At 36.1% G+C, this 13,173-nt stretch overlaps 1 protein-coding gene across 1 annotated transcript in view; it reads left to right on the forward strand.

The window, feature by feature from the left end:
* Positions 1–13,173, forward strand: part of PDHX (pyruvate dehydrogenase complex, component X) — a 72,622-nt gene that overhangs the window by 1,604 nt on the left and 57,845 nt on the right. The gene's annotated exons all lie outside the window — the stretch shown is intronic.

Consider the following 13,173-nt stretch of genomic DNA (forward strand, 5'->3'; position numbering starts at 1 on the left):
TGCACAGAATTCTCTCTCTTCCCTCCTCCCAGTTTGTTAAAATTAAACTTTCCTATAGCTTCTAAAGATTCTGTCTGGCGTGAGGCTGAGGAATCTGCATTTTACAAAAAAACATTAGAAGAGTTTTGATGTTTTATTTTAATGTTTGATGGACTACAGTCTCACTGCCTTAGAAAATTATGTAGTGTTAGGGCCGGCCCGGTGGCGCACTGGATAGTGCGCCGCTTGGGAAGCATGGCGGCGCTCCCGCCCGAGGGTTTGGATCCCACATACAGACCGGTTCCTGCTCACTGGCTGAGCGAGGCACGGGAGCAACACCGAGGGTTGCGATCCCGTTGCCGGTCCCCGGTCCGGTACGGGGGCAACACTGAGGGTTGCGATCCGTTGCTGGACACGGAAAAAGACAAAAAAAAAAAAAAAAAAAAAAGAAAAAAGAAAATTATGTAGTGTTAGAAGCTTAGTATTGGAAATAACCTAGGAAGAGTGTTCTTAAGCTAGTTTGCAAAACAGATTCTTTTGAGAACCTTTGAAAATGCTCTATACAGAGAAAGGGGGCATAAGGGGTTGCACACAAAAAATATGCATGCAGTTTCAAGAGTTTTCCTTAGACCCAGTTTAATGACTCCTGACTTTAGAAAGTCACTTAGGCACTCCCTGTCTTTATCGTCATGACATTTTACCTACTCCGCATTCACCCAGACACACGCCACGAACAATTTGCCTAATTATGTTTGAACGTCATTTGTAAGGGAGAAGGTACTGCATCCCAAGGCAAGCTGAATTAGTTTCCTAGTGCTGCTGCAACAAATTACGATAAATTAGTGGCTTAAAACAACACAAATTTATTATTTTATAGTCCTGGAGGTCAGAAATCCAAAAATGGATCTCATAAGCTAAAGTCAAGGTATCAGCAGGAATTGTGCTCTTTTCTGGAAGACTTAGGGGAGAATCTGTTTCCTTGCCTTATCCAGCTTCTAAAGGCGCGTCTCAGGTTCCTTGGCTTCTGGCTTGCCTCTGTCTTCAAAATTGGCAGTGGCTGGTCCAGTCTTTATCATATTACATCTCTTCTGACACACTCTCCTGCCTTCCTTCCACTTGTAAGGACCCTTGTGATTATATTGGGCCCACCTGGATAATCCAGGATATTCTCCCCATCTCAAGGTCACCTGATTAGCACCCTTAATTCCATCTCCAACTTTAATTCTCTCTTGCCATGTAACATAACATGTTCATAGGTTGTGAGTATTAGGATGTGGGCTTATGTGGTGGAGAAGGAAGGGCATTATTCTGCATGGTGAAGCTGTGTTGTTGGGTAGCTCTAAGATACTTGGAAATTTTGGACTTTTTCCCTAATACTAAGACAAGATTTATATTCTCCTGACTTTCACCTACAGATTTTTGTTTTGCCATGCTGAATAAACATGGCAATCTTTGAACTATTTGTTTTTTACAAAGCATGAGTTTACAGTGGTGTTTGTTCTTTATATATGGCCAGTTTTTCTCTGAGCTTGGTAGAAACTGTAGTTTCTTAAATCTAAGCAACTATTTGGATTACTGTAGACCATGTGAATTAAATATATTTATTGAATTATTTCCTCTTTCACACCTCTATCCGGGATTTAAAAATCTGTCAGTTGGAAGTACCCTTGGAGTTTTGTTTTCCTTCAGAGGTGTTGGCAGCATTTCTGTGAGCTATGACATATGCCATGTGTTTAGCACTTCCTAGAATTCCATAATCACTTTTCACAACCTGGTAAAGTTGCTGTCATCTGCATTTAATTGGACAGAAGTACCAAGTCTCAGAGAAATTGAGTGGGTCTTGCAAAGGCACACAGCTATGATGTTAATGAACTGAAGAGCATATATGTATGTATGTTTATCTTTAACAAATTTCTAATTTGTTTCATTCTTTCAACTAAGGTGTTAATTGAGAAGGCAGAAATTATATTATTCATCACAGATATTGAAGAATGAGTGAAGAAGTTAGCACCTAAGAGGTGACAGCCATGTGGTAGCCTGCATGGAAAGTTGGCCTACTGAACAGAACAGATTCCCAGTACTGCTGCATGGCACATTTAATCATATTTAGCTTATGGACCTGCAATTCGAAATTCTGTTTAGGCCTTATCCTTAAGGTATTTATAGTCGGCTTGGGGAAATAAACAATAAAGGCGGTTAGTGTGTGCAGTAAGCTCTGAGGAGTAATTTCAGGATGATAAGGAAGTGGAATATAAGAAGGCTTCCTAGAAGAACAGGTGGCAGCCCTTCTAGGCTGAAGGAACAGCAGAAACAAAGGCCCAGAGACCAGATGTGATATTTACATAACTGATACCGTCTTTGTAAACAGTTTTTCAACCTACCCTAGGCAATTAACTTTGAAGGGTTTATATTGCTGTCCTTTCAGAGTAGGTGGCCTGGTCTGAAATTTACTTAGTAATTTCAGGTATTAATTAACATTGGTTTTAAGCTGTCTCCAAAGAATAACATGTTGAGTTTAAAATAACATGTGAATAGAAAAAATAAATGAGGTTCAACCTTGGCAATGATTTCCCTAATCTATAATTATAGGCCTTGCATACTATAAATGTTAAACATTTAGAGAAGCTAGAGATCTGGAGAGTTATAGAAGGACACTAACTGCTGTAGGATTAAGTTGGCAGCCAGTGAACTGACCCGCGTTGTTTCAGAAGAAAATTAAATAGGAGACTTTACATAAAAAGCAAATTTTTGTCTTCTCTTGAAAATTTAAAGTTAGACCTTTATATTAGCAGTTGCCTGATACTGAGTAATAGTTATTCTTTTTAGGTAGGTAATTACTTCCCCTCTACTCTCCATTCCCTCTTCGTCAGCAAGGCTGAATGTCCCTTGGTATTTGCCATCACTTCTAGTTATAATTCTTTTCTTGTACCCTTATCTCTATGGAAGGCAGAAGACAAAGATAGACCAAGAAAAGTGGGAGAGAACAGATGTGTGTGTGTGTGTGAAGGAGGAAAATTCTTAGCCGTTTAATATAAAAATAAAATATGTCTGAATCTAAAGAAAATACCTTATGATGCTAGCTCACTTCTCTTACCTGCCTGTGTTCTGTTGTCATCTGAGTTTTTGAGAGCAGTTTTATAACAAGGAGCCAACTTCTTTGATAATAGTTGATGGTACAGTGTTTCTGCCAAAACATGGATACGCTTTTAGGCCTGGTTCTCAAGTGCTTCAACACTGATACTGATGAAATTGATACTCTTTTTTGAATTCTCATTTAACTGTGGAAACAGAAACACATAGAATAGCTGAGGTGAAAACAGGATTTATTAAGATAAACCACCACATATATGAAGTGCTGCTGGGTCACAGGGGAACCATAATGATTTCATCTATTTCTTCTAGGGCTCCTAGAAGAAATATTATTTGTCTGCCTCTTCCTCTGTTTTATTTTGTTTCTCTTTGCAGACTTGTTAATCTGTTCACTCGTGGCTTTTTTTCCTCTATAATGTCTGCTTTCCTTGTCTTAATGCTGATTCAGGCCTTAATGAACTGCTTTTTCAGCGTAGTTCAAGTGCCCACTATCATTTCTGTGATCTATTTCAAAATTCCCTGCATGGAGAGGAAGCTGATTGACCCAGTGTAGGTCATTTGTGGTATAGGGCACGCAAGGCCAATTCTTTCAAAAGCTGTGATTTGTACGTTTTCTTTAAGAAGGAAGTATGAGTCAGGAATCAGTGATTGATATGTCTGTTGACAACCTGTTTAAAATAGGACATTAGTGCAGTAGTCCTTTATTTTAATTGTTCCTAGGCTAAGTAATGACTGAGCAAAATGTATCATAACATAAGCAAAGCAGATCTAGGCTACTCAGTAGTTGAGATGTGTGGACATGCAAGGAAAATGGGAAGTGGGCAAATGAGATCTTAGTAAATGCAGCAGCATGAGGAACTAAGAAGATCTGAATTATCAGGAAATACTTTGTACACATTTACTTTGCTTTACAACGTTTCATTCTGTATATGAAAGTTATGGCCCATTAGAAGTAGCCATACTGAGCACTCACTATTTGCCAGGCTTCATTTTCAATCTTTATTTGCATTGTCACTAATCACCGTAAGAACCCTGCAAGGGTTTGTTGGACTTTTCACTCAGAGGTTTAGCAGTTTGCCCAGGGTTGGTGAGTAAGTGGATGACTACTTTGGAACTGTGCACATGATGAAGTGCAGAGGAAGAAAAGGGCATCTTAAATGTCTGTTTTTCAAAACAAGGAAACTTCTTGGGTTAACACAACAGAATTCCCTTGTATTGATTGTATTGACCAGAATTGGATCGTGTGCCCTACATAAGCCAGTTGCTGGCTTGACTTTTCTGGTGTGACAAATGGATTGACTTTGACTAATCAAGGAGCTGGGTGATAGGGTCACTAACCCTGAGCACATGTGTGCAGATACGTAACTGAACAAAACTAGGCCTCTGCCACCAAGAGAACTTTGGGGAGTAGGTTTGGGAGTAATTGGTAGCATTTATTGAGTGCTTACTATGTACCATGCACCCTTCTAAGCACTTCACATGAATTAATCATTTAGTACTCATAGCAACTAATGCTACACTCTGGCGTAGAGTTCCAGTTTCACCCCAGGTCTGCCTGATGCCGAAGCCTGTTTTCTTAACTATAGTCTACCTTAGTCTTAAATGGTAGCTTGATTATAGACATCAGCAGAACAGTATCAGCATGCCAAAATTTTGTTCACCATATGTATATTGTAAGTGAACACCTATGGTTTTTTTTTTAATGAAGTAAGATATATTTTAGTAATAACTGTATTATGAAGTAGTATTTCAGTGACAGTCATGATATCAGTATTATTTTAGAACAATGTAAGGTACCAAAATTCTTGACTGTATAAAAAGTGGCAGGACTATTTAAGAGAGTTATTGTATATATTAACTTTCTGCTATCTGAAAGTTTCTAAGATGATAAACTCTTAAATATGCCTTCTTATTGTTGTCTTGAGCTTAATTTGCCTTTTATAACAAAACGTGTAAATCTCCAAACTGTCATGTGTGTGTTCATTCTTTTGCTAAACTGTAAGTAGAATGGTGGTTTCTTGTCCTTCCAAGGTGGTGAAATAAAGTAGGATTCATGTAGAATTTTTATTTTATAGTTTAACACCAAGGCCAGTACTGCAAGCTGAAACCTCTTCTAAAGCATTTGGTTTATTTCACTTAGAGGAAATATATTCCCTAGCCATACACTACCTATTTCCATAAACATTTTGATCATTTCCTACAGAAAATAGTTGTGTTAGTTTGCAAGATTATTTAACATATCTAAGAACAAGAAAGGTGTGTTTTAATATAGGGGTTTCAACTCTAAATAAATGACTAGTTGCTACATTTACATAAGTGACCACAACAAAGCCAGTTATTTGGAAATCATGATTCAGATCTGGGTGTGTATTAAGTTTACATGTGCATTTATGCTCATCAGACCATTCACCTTTCCCTAAACAAATGTACTTCTCTCTCTTTTGAGCATACTATTCCTTCAGATTGAATGATCGTCCTTTTATATATGGTAGTTCTCATGCTAAGAGATGGGCAGGGATATAATTTCTACACTTGGAAGGATCAAGCATAGTTTCTCTGTATTGTGTCTATAGGCCAGTGCCTTGCACAAGAACAAGCAGAGACTTTTTAACTGACCTGATTTTTAATGGGATTTTTCTGTCTTACGTTCGAATAGCTGAATAGGGGTCAATTCTATGTAGTTTATAAGGTTTCATGGGCACTTTTTATAGGAAGAAAGATTTTCTTTTTGGAGCTGTGGCATCTGGTTTTGCTTTTCATTCTTTCACTTGTGCTCTAACTAGAGTCATTCTTTACTCCTTACTTTCATACTCCACATTCAGTCTATCAGAAATTCCTCTTGGCTTCACCTTTCATGTAATCTGACCATTCCTACTGCTCCCAGCTAGACTGGTCCAAGCTGCCATCACAATAGATATCTGTACCACCATCCTTGCCCCAGTACAGTACTAGCATGCATGTACAATATACAGTGCTTGGTAATTTCAGTGCTAAAACTGAGATAGAAACAAAGCATAATGACTGATGGGTATGAATTAGGTGGGTATGGGTGGTATCTTCCATTTGTTCTTCTCCCACACTACTGAATAAGCTACATCAGCTGGCCTCCTTGCACTTGGCCTTCAATTGGATTCAGCCATTGGGCAGCACAGGCAGGAGATTGAAGGGAGAGAGGAGCGTGAGGTCAGGGTATTTACATCCCCAGCTCCCTCCCTGTGGGGTTACCTGGGACTGGCTGCATCCTTTAGTGAAGGGCACAGCTCCAACAGTCAGAGTTCCTCCCCACAGTCTCTCTGTTCTACACACAACTTTCAGAGTGCTTCTTTTAAATTATAATGGAGATCATGCCACTCCGTGACTGAAAACCTCCTATAGCTCCCCATTAAACTCAGGATAAAATCAGAAGACCTTACTCTGGTTTAAAGGCTCAGTATGGTATGAATGCCTCCACTTCTCTGAATGCAGCTCTTCCCATGCTGCTTCTTGCTCACTCCACTCCAGCATACTGGCTCGCTTAGTGTGTTTTGGACATCCCAGGCACTCTACTCATTCTTTGTGCTTGCTGTTGTGTTTTCTCTGTTTAGAAGGCTCTTTCCATCAGATATTTGAATGACTTTCTCCATTCAGCTCTGTTCACCTTATCAGAGGAGGCCTTCCCTGATCAAATAATAAAATAGTTCCTCCTCTGTCACTTCATCTACTTACCTTCCTTTCTTTTCTTAGTTCATATCACCGCTGAGCATATTATATTGTTTGTTTTCATTCTCTTCACTTCAGAATGTAAGCTCCATGAGAGTAGGGATTTTTGTCTGTTTTTATTCACTTTTGATCTCCAACTTCTGAAAAACTGCCCAACTAGCACCCAGTGGTTGCTGAATAAATATTTGGCCAATAAATGAACTAATGAATGAACTAACATCTTCTTGTTTGTTCTCTTTCTCCTCCACCATTCCACTCCTGTATCATGAAGTGACCTTCCAGAAATGCAAATCAGATGATACCACTTCCCGGCTTAAAGCCCTTGTGTTTCTCTCTACCATTGTTACCTTGAAGGCCAGACTTTAAGAACAATCTGATTCCTAGGTGCCTTTTCAGTCTCTCAAGTCTGAGAGAATGGGTAACACATTTATAGGTATCTTCACTGTGTACTTAAAATCTGAAGGCTCATTATTTTAGCTTCTCTGCCAAGTTTGTAGTTGTGATATCCTCAAAGGATATCAGGGTTTTTTGGTGAATTATGGACATGTGAACGTTAACCATAAATGTGAAACTGCAAACAAGTTCATTTTTTTTATTGTGGTTATTTCTCTTGTTCAAAAAATTTTTATAGTTTTCTATTTCTACTTAAGTAACACCAAACCCATTAGCTAGGTATTATAGAGTACCATAAGGTACCTTAGTACTATTGAGGTAGTCCTAACATACTTTTTGAATTTAAATGGCCCATTTTTTATCTTCATTACATTCTACTCTTCAGACAAACTAAACTGTAATTACCAGTTCTGTTTCTTTGTATATAATGTTTCCCTTACCTGAAATGTTTCTGCTCATCCCCGCACTTTGTTCTGTTTGCCTGGCACAGATTTTTTTAAGTAAAGAGAAATATGGTAAAATATGCATTACAAAACTTAACCATCTTAACCATTTTTAAGTGTACAGTTAGTACATTCACATTATTGTGCAAACATCACCACTGTCCATCTCCAGAACTTTTTCATCATCCCATACTGAAACTCTACCCATTAAACAATAATTCTCCATTCCCTCCTGTCCTCAGCCGCAGATAACCACTGTTCTTTCTGTCTGTGAATTTGCCAATTCTAGATACCTTATATAAATAGAATCATACAGAGTTTGTATTTTTGTGTCTGGCTCATTTCTCTTAGCATAATATCTTCAAGTTTCATCCATGTTGCAGGTATTTCAATTTCATTCCTTTTAAAAGTTTGATTATATTTCATTGTATATCTATGAATATATATTATATTTTGTTTATTCTTCTGTTGAGCATTTGGGTTGTCTTTACCTTTTGGCTATTGTCAGTAATACTATTATGAACATGGGTGTTCAAGTATCTGTTCGAGTCCCTACTTTCAGTTCTTCTGGAAGTGGAATTGCTGGATCATATGATAATTTTTCATTTAGCTTTTTGAGGAACTGCCGTATTGTTTTCTGTTGTGGCTGCAACCATTTTCCCACCAGCAGTCCACAAGGGTTCCAATTTTTCTGAGTCTTCACCAAGACTTGTTTTCTATTTTTTGATAATAGCCATCCTAATAGATATTAAGTGGTACTAGCACAGATCTTTTTTTCTGTTTTGATCAACTAAAATAGGCACATTAAGATATTAGTAGGTAGAAAATAATGCAAACTATGCACAGCCTCAATGCATTGTTGTCAGTAAAACACTGGAACACCAAATTCCAAAGTGAACTAGAATTAGGGCACTGTGCTTAAGGAAAATTCACACACACACTCACACACACATACACATACTTATATTGTAACATTAGTGATGCATCTCCAAACCCAAACCATAACAGTGCTACATTTAATTGCAATTATTCTTAAAAAGTGCTCAAAGCTTAATACACTAAACACATTTGGAATTAATGAAATAAGTTTTCTATTCTCCTGAATTATGTTGTGTGTCTATTGCCTGTTTCATTTCTTATGTGGTTTGATGAACAAATAAAAACATTTGCCTACAGAATGTATAGACAGCTCAAGCCTCAGCAATTATTTTATTTAAGGTCATAGTGACAAATGGGCTTTATGTAAAAAACAAACAAAAAAAAGCAAAAAACCCCACTTATCTTCTATTTAGCATCATGGTAAGAGGCCAGCCTCTTCTTGAAAAGCATAGCTTAAAAAAAAAGTCCCAGTAAGTTGCTCTGTCAAAAAGTTCAAGCTTGGCATTACAAGATGGAATAGTTCATAAAAATATACATATTAAATTTATATATCAAATAGAATTACACTTCAAAGAAGCAAAATAAATGAACCTAAATGATTCTACATCCAGATTCCAATTTATGACAAATACTAAATTGATTTACTCAAAACAAAGTGTCTCTTCAATATTTTTATACTTTAGTTCTAGCTGCCACAACACAATTCAGATTTATTTTATGATTTTATCTCCTATAATAATCTGTCACCTAAGAGATCTCCACATTTCCATTATTCCTGACATTAAGGTCCATATTATAAAACTTCTGCATTTATTATTATCTTCTTTGCTCGTCTCATGGTACTTTTATCTACTCTTCTCTAGTAGTTGTGTGTTTGTCTTCCCATCTAAATTATAATCCTTTTGAGATCAAGGTTCTAGTTTTGTCCAGGGCTAGGGCTAGGATAAAAGGCGCCCAGTAGGCATTTGTTGAATGCTTAATTTGGCCTTTAGCTTTGATAGTTAGCGGTACGACAGTACCAAAGGCAAAAATTTTCCAGTGATTTTAATGAGAATTTGATTTTCAAATGTGAAATACAGTTACAACAGATCAAGCGTACTTTAGCTGTGAAAGCAAGGCTGGAGTAGAAAAGGGTGAGTGAAAGGGAAACCTTCAAGTTTAAGCTGGGAAGATAAAAGGAACCTGTGACTCCATCTCATTACTTGAAGAAGGAATTGTGACATCATACAGTATCGTGATATTCTACAGTATCCTGTGATAGGTCTTGCCAACTATCCGGACAGTAGCTTCCAGAGTCTAGTCATTTCTGTGCTGCCTATCAATAGTACCTAACCTTTTTGAGACTTAATCTTTTCCAGGCTCCTGTGTAAAGACTTTGTATGTGTTCTTATGTAATCTTTATAAAAATCTATATCACCATTTTATAGGAGAGGAAACTGAGGCACAGAATGATTAAGTAACTTTTTGGTGGCAGATCTATAATTTTTTTGTTGTTTTTAAAGATGACCGGTAAGGGGATCTTAACCCTTGACTTAGGGTTGTCAGCACCACGCTCTCCCAAGTGAGCTAACTAGCCATCCCTATATAGGGATCTGAACCTATGCCCTTGGTGTTATTAGCACCACACTCTCCCAAGTGAGCCATGGGCCAGCCCCAGATCTATAATTTGAACCTAGGCAGTATAGCTCCAGTGTCTGCTCTCTAAATCACTGTGGTATCCTGCTTCTTAAGTTTTTTTTTTTTTTAATTAAGTATTTTATTAAGTAGTGAAATATTTCGTTTAACACATTAAAACATGCATATAGTTTAAATAGTCAAATAGTACTGAAAGGACGTACTCCAGTATACAACTTGTATACAAGTTGGGCAGATAGAAATTGGATCGTGACATATACTGTTTGTGGGCCATCTTTTATACATTTGTTACTATGTCATAACCTGTAAATGCTATTTTCATACAAACTGTTGTCCATTTTTTATTTTGGGGCATTGATATTTTCAATCTATTTTTATGCCGGTACGACACCAAAATAGCTATTTGAACAAAGTAGATAGACTATATGATGAGAACTCATTAAAAAAAAAATGCTATTGCTGCCTTTATTTTAAAGCTGCAGTGTTAATGTTTTCCTGTGCCCTGGTGCTGGTTTTTAAATTACCTTTACTTCATTCTGCTTTATTTCATCTAGCCTGCAGATGGCAGAATTGTTTTATTTAAACAGCAATTTTAAAGGTTCAATTTTATTTAACGAGTTCTTGTACTGGAACGAGAAGTGATTAAATGAGCAGTCTCTCTTCCTATTAGAGAAGAAACTAATGTTGGGGAGAGGGAGCCATACTAAAGAAGTATTGAGTAATTTACTTCATTTGGTCTGTCTTCATTTTATGAATTTTGTGTGCTTGGATTATAGTCCTGTAAGTAGACTAGAGCATGACTTCTAAACTATACCATATGTAAACTGCTGAATTTCCTTAATACTTTAGTCAGAGTAATTAAGTATGGAGCTTAGATCTGCTTCGTATTAACCACAAAGCAATTTGTCCTGCATTTGTATTTTAAGAGTTTACTATTTTAATTTTGTTTTTAAACTGGAGACCTTTTAGAATTCATGTATAGATTATCAAGTTAAAGCTTTCGTATAATTGATTTTGCTGAAATGTGAGTGTTTTGTTCTTAGGAAAAAAGAAATAGTTTAGGGAACAAGAAATTAGAAATAAAGTAGTGTACCATATTTGAAGTTGAAGTCAGAATAATGCTGTAGAAAAACTGGAAGAGCAGGTTTGAAGAAATACAGGAATTGCTTAGAGAAACTACTGTGTAATTCTGTGATTGATAGATTGCTCATGTCTGATATGGTAGGTAAAGCAGCAATATATATACTAAGCAAAAATTTTTTAATTTATTGTGTCATTCATTTGAAGCAAAAAAATGACAGTTCTAATGATTTGTGAGACTTTAATTTTAAAATAAGTATGTTTAAAGATGAATTACTGGAAATATACATAACTGTAGTGATCATAAAGTTTTTTAAATGTGTTTTATAACTGCTACAGAGGGTCAGACTTTACAAGCCAATCAGGCATAATTTGCTAGCTTTATGAAAAGGAACAGAACACTAAAATGACTATAAAAAGCGTTAAATTCTAACTAAATTTTGAGTATTTTTTGAGTACCAATTGAAATAACCTGTATAACCAGTGGAGCAAAAACCATATTTCCTTTATTTTTTTTTCCAAGTGCAAGGGGGAATTTATTGCCTTAATACCTGAGAATATTAGAATTCAGAATGGCATAAACATGGATGGATTCTAGGACTCAAATGTTGCCATTGGGTCCCTCACTCACTCAACTCTCCTCTCATTTATGTGTCCTTCCACATTTCCTTTTTCAAACCATAGTTGTGCCTAGTTAATATTAGTAGGAAATATAATTGGTGCACATTTCAAGGCTTTCTCAATTTGACAAGAGAGTGGTAGAGTGTACTGCATACTGAATGAAGAGGGAGGCTATATTTAATTTCTAATGAAAGTTAAATAATATTAAGTGCAGGTTAAAATTTCATTACAGAGAGTCTAGAAAAGCTCACATCACACTATATTAATAGTGTCGACAGCAACCAGAAAGGGCAGATATTACTTACATGCAGCCCTGTCACTCAAAGCTGCCAATATGATTGTATAATTACTTTCCCATCAGAAAAATACATTTTGAAAAAATGTATACCATATAATGTTTAATCAAAAGAGGATATTCTACGGTAGACTGAAATATGTGCTGTTACTAATAACTTAATGCTTATGTTTTGACATGGTTTTTCTAGCATGAAAGTCTGAGGATAGATAAGTTAGAGTAATCAGAAAATATATTGCACATTCTACTCTCCATAACAAGCCAGTATAATGAATCAAGAGATAGTACTGAATAATAGACGTGTCCAAAATATCTTTCTTTGATTTTTGTCACCATCATTTCAGAGTGAGGATAGTGATCTGTTACAGAATTTTTATATTTTATTATCATTATTCAGAGAAACAATTTCACTTCATCCATGAAGGGTGACTTTATGAGGAATGACTATGTTCTTTTTATTTTTAAAATGTGAAAATTTTTGAGGTTCTTGATGTGGTAATTTGGAAGATAATAATAAATGCAGAAGTTTTATAATATGGACCTTAATGTCAGGAATAATGGAAATGTGAAGATCTCTTAGGTGACAGATTATTATAGGAGATAAAATCATAAAATAAATCTGAATTGTGTTGTGGCAGCTAGAACTAAAGTATAAAAATATTGAAGAGACACTTTGTTTTGAGTAAATCAATTTAGTATTTGTCATAAATTGGAATCTGGATGTAGAATCATTTAGGTTCATTTATTTTGCTTCTTTGAAGTGTAATTCTATTTGATATATAAATTTAATATGTATATTTTTATGAACTATTCCATCTTGTAATGCCAAGCTTGAACTTTTTGACAGAGCAACTTACTGGGACTTTTTTTTTAAGCTATGCTTTTCAAGAAGAGGCTGGCCTCTTACCATGATGCTAAATAGAAGATAAGTGGGGTTTTTTGCTTTTTTTTGTTTGTTTTTTACATAAAGCCCATTTGTCACTATGACCTTAAATAAAATAATTGCTGAGGCTTGAGCTGTCTATACATTCTGTAGGCAAATGTTTTTATTTGTTCATC

This window comes from Galeopterus variegatus, unplaced genomic scaffold, assembly GCF_000696425.1.
Source record: "Galeopterus variegatus unplaced genomic scaffold, G_variegatus-3.0.2 Scaffold725, whole genome shotgun sequence".
Lineage (NCBI taxonomy): Eukaryota > Metazoa > Chordata > Mammalia > Dermoptera > Cynocephalidae > Galeopterus > Galeopterus variegatus.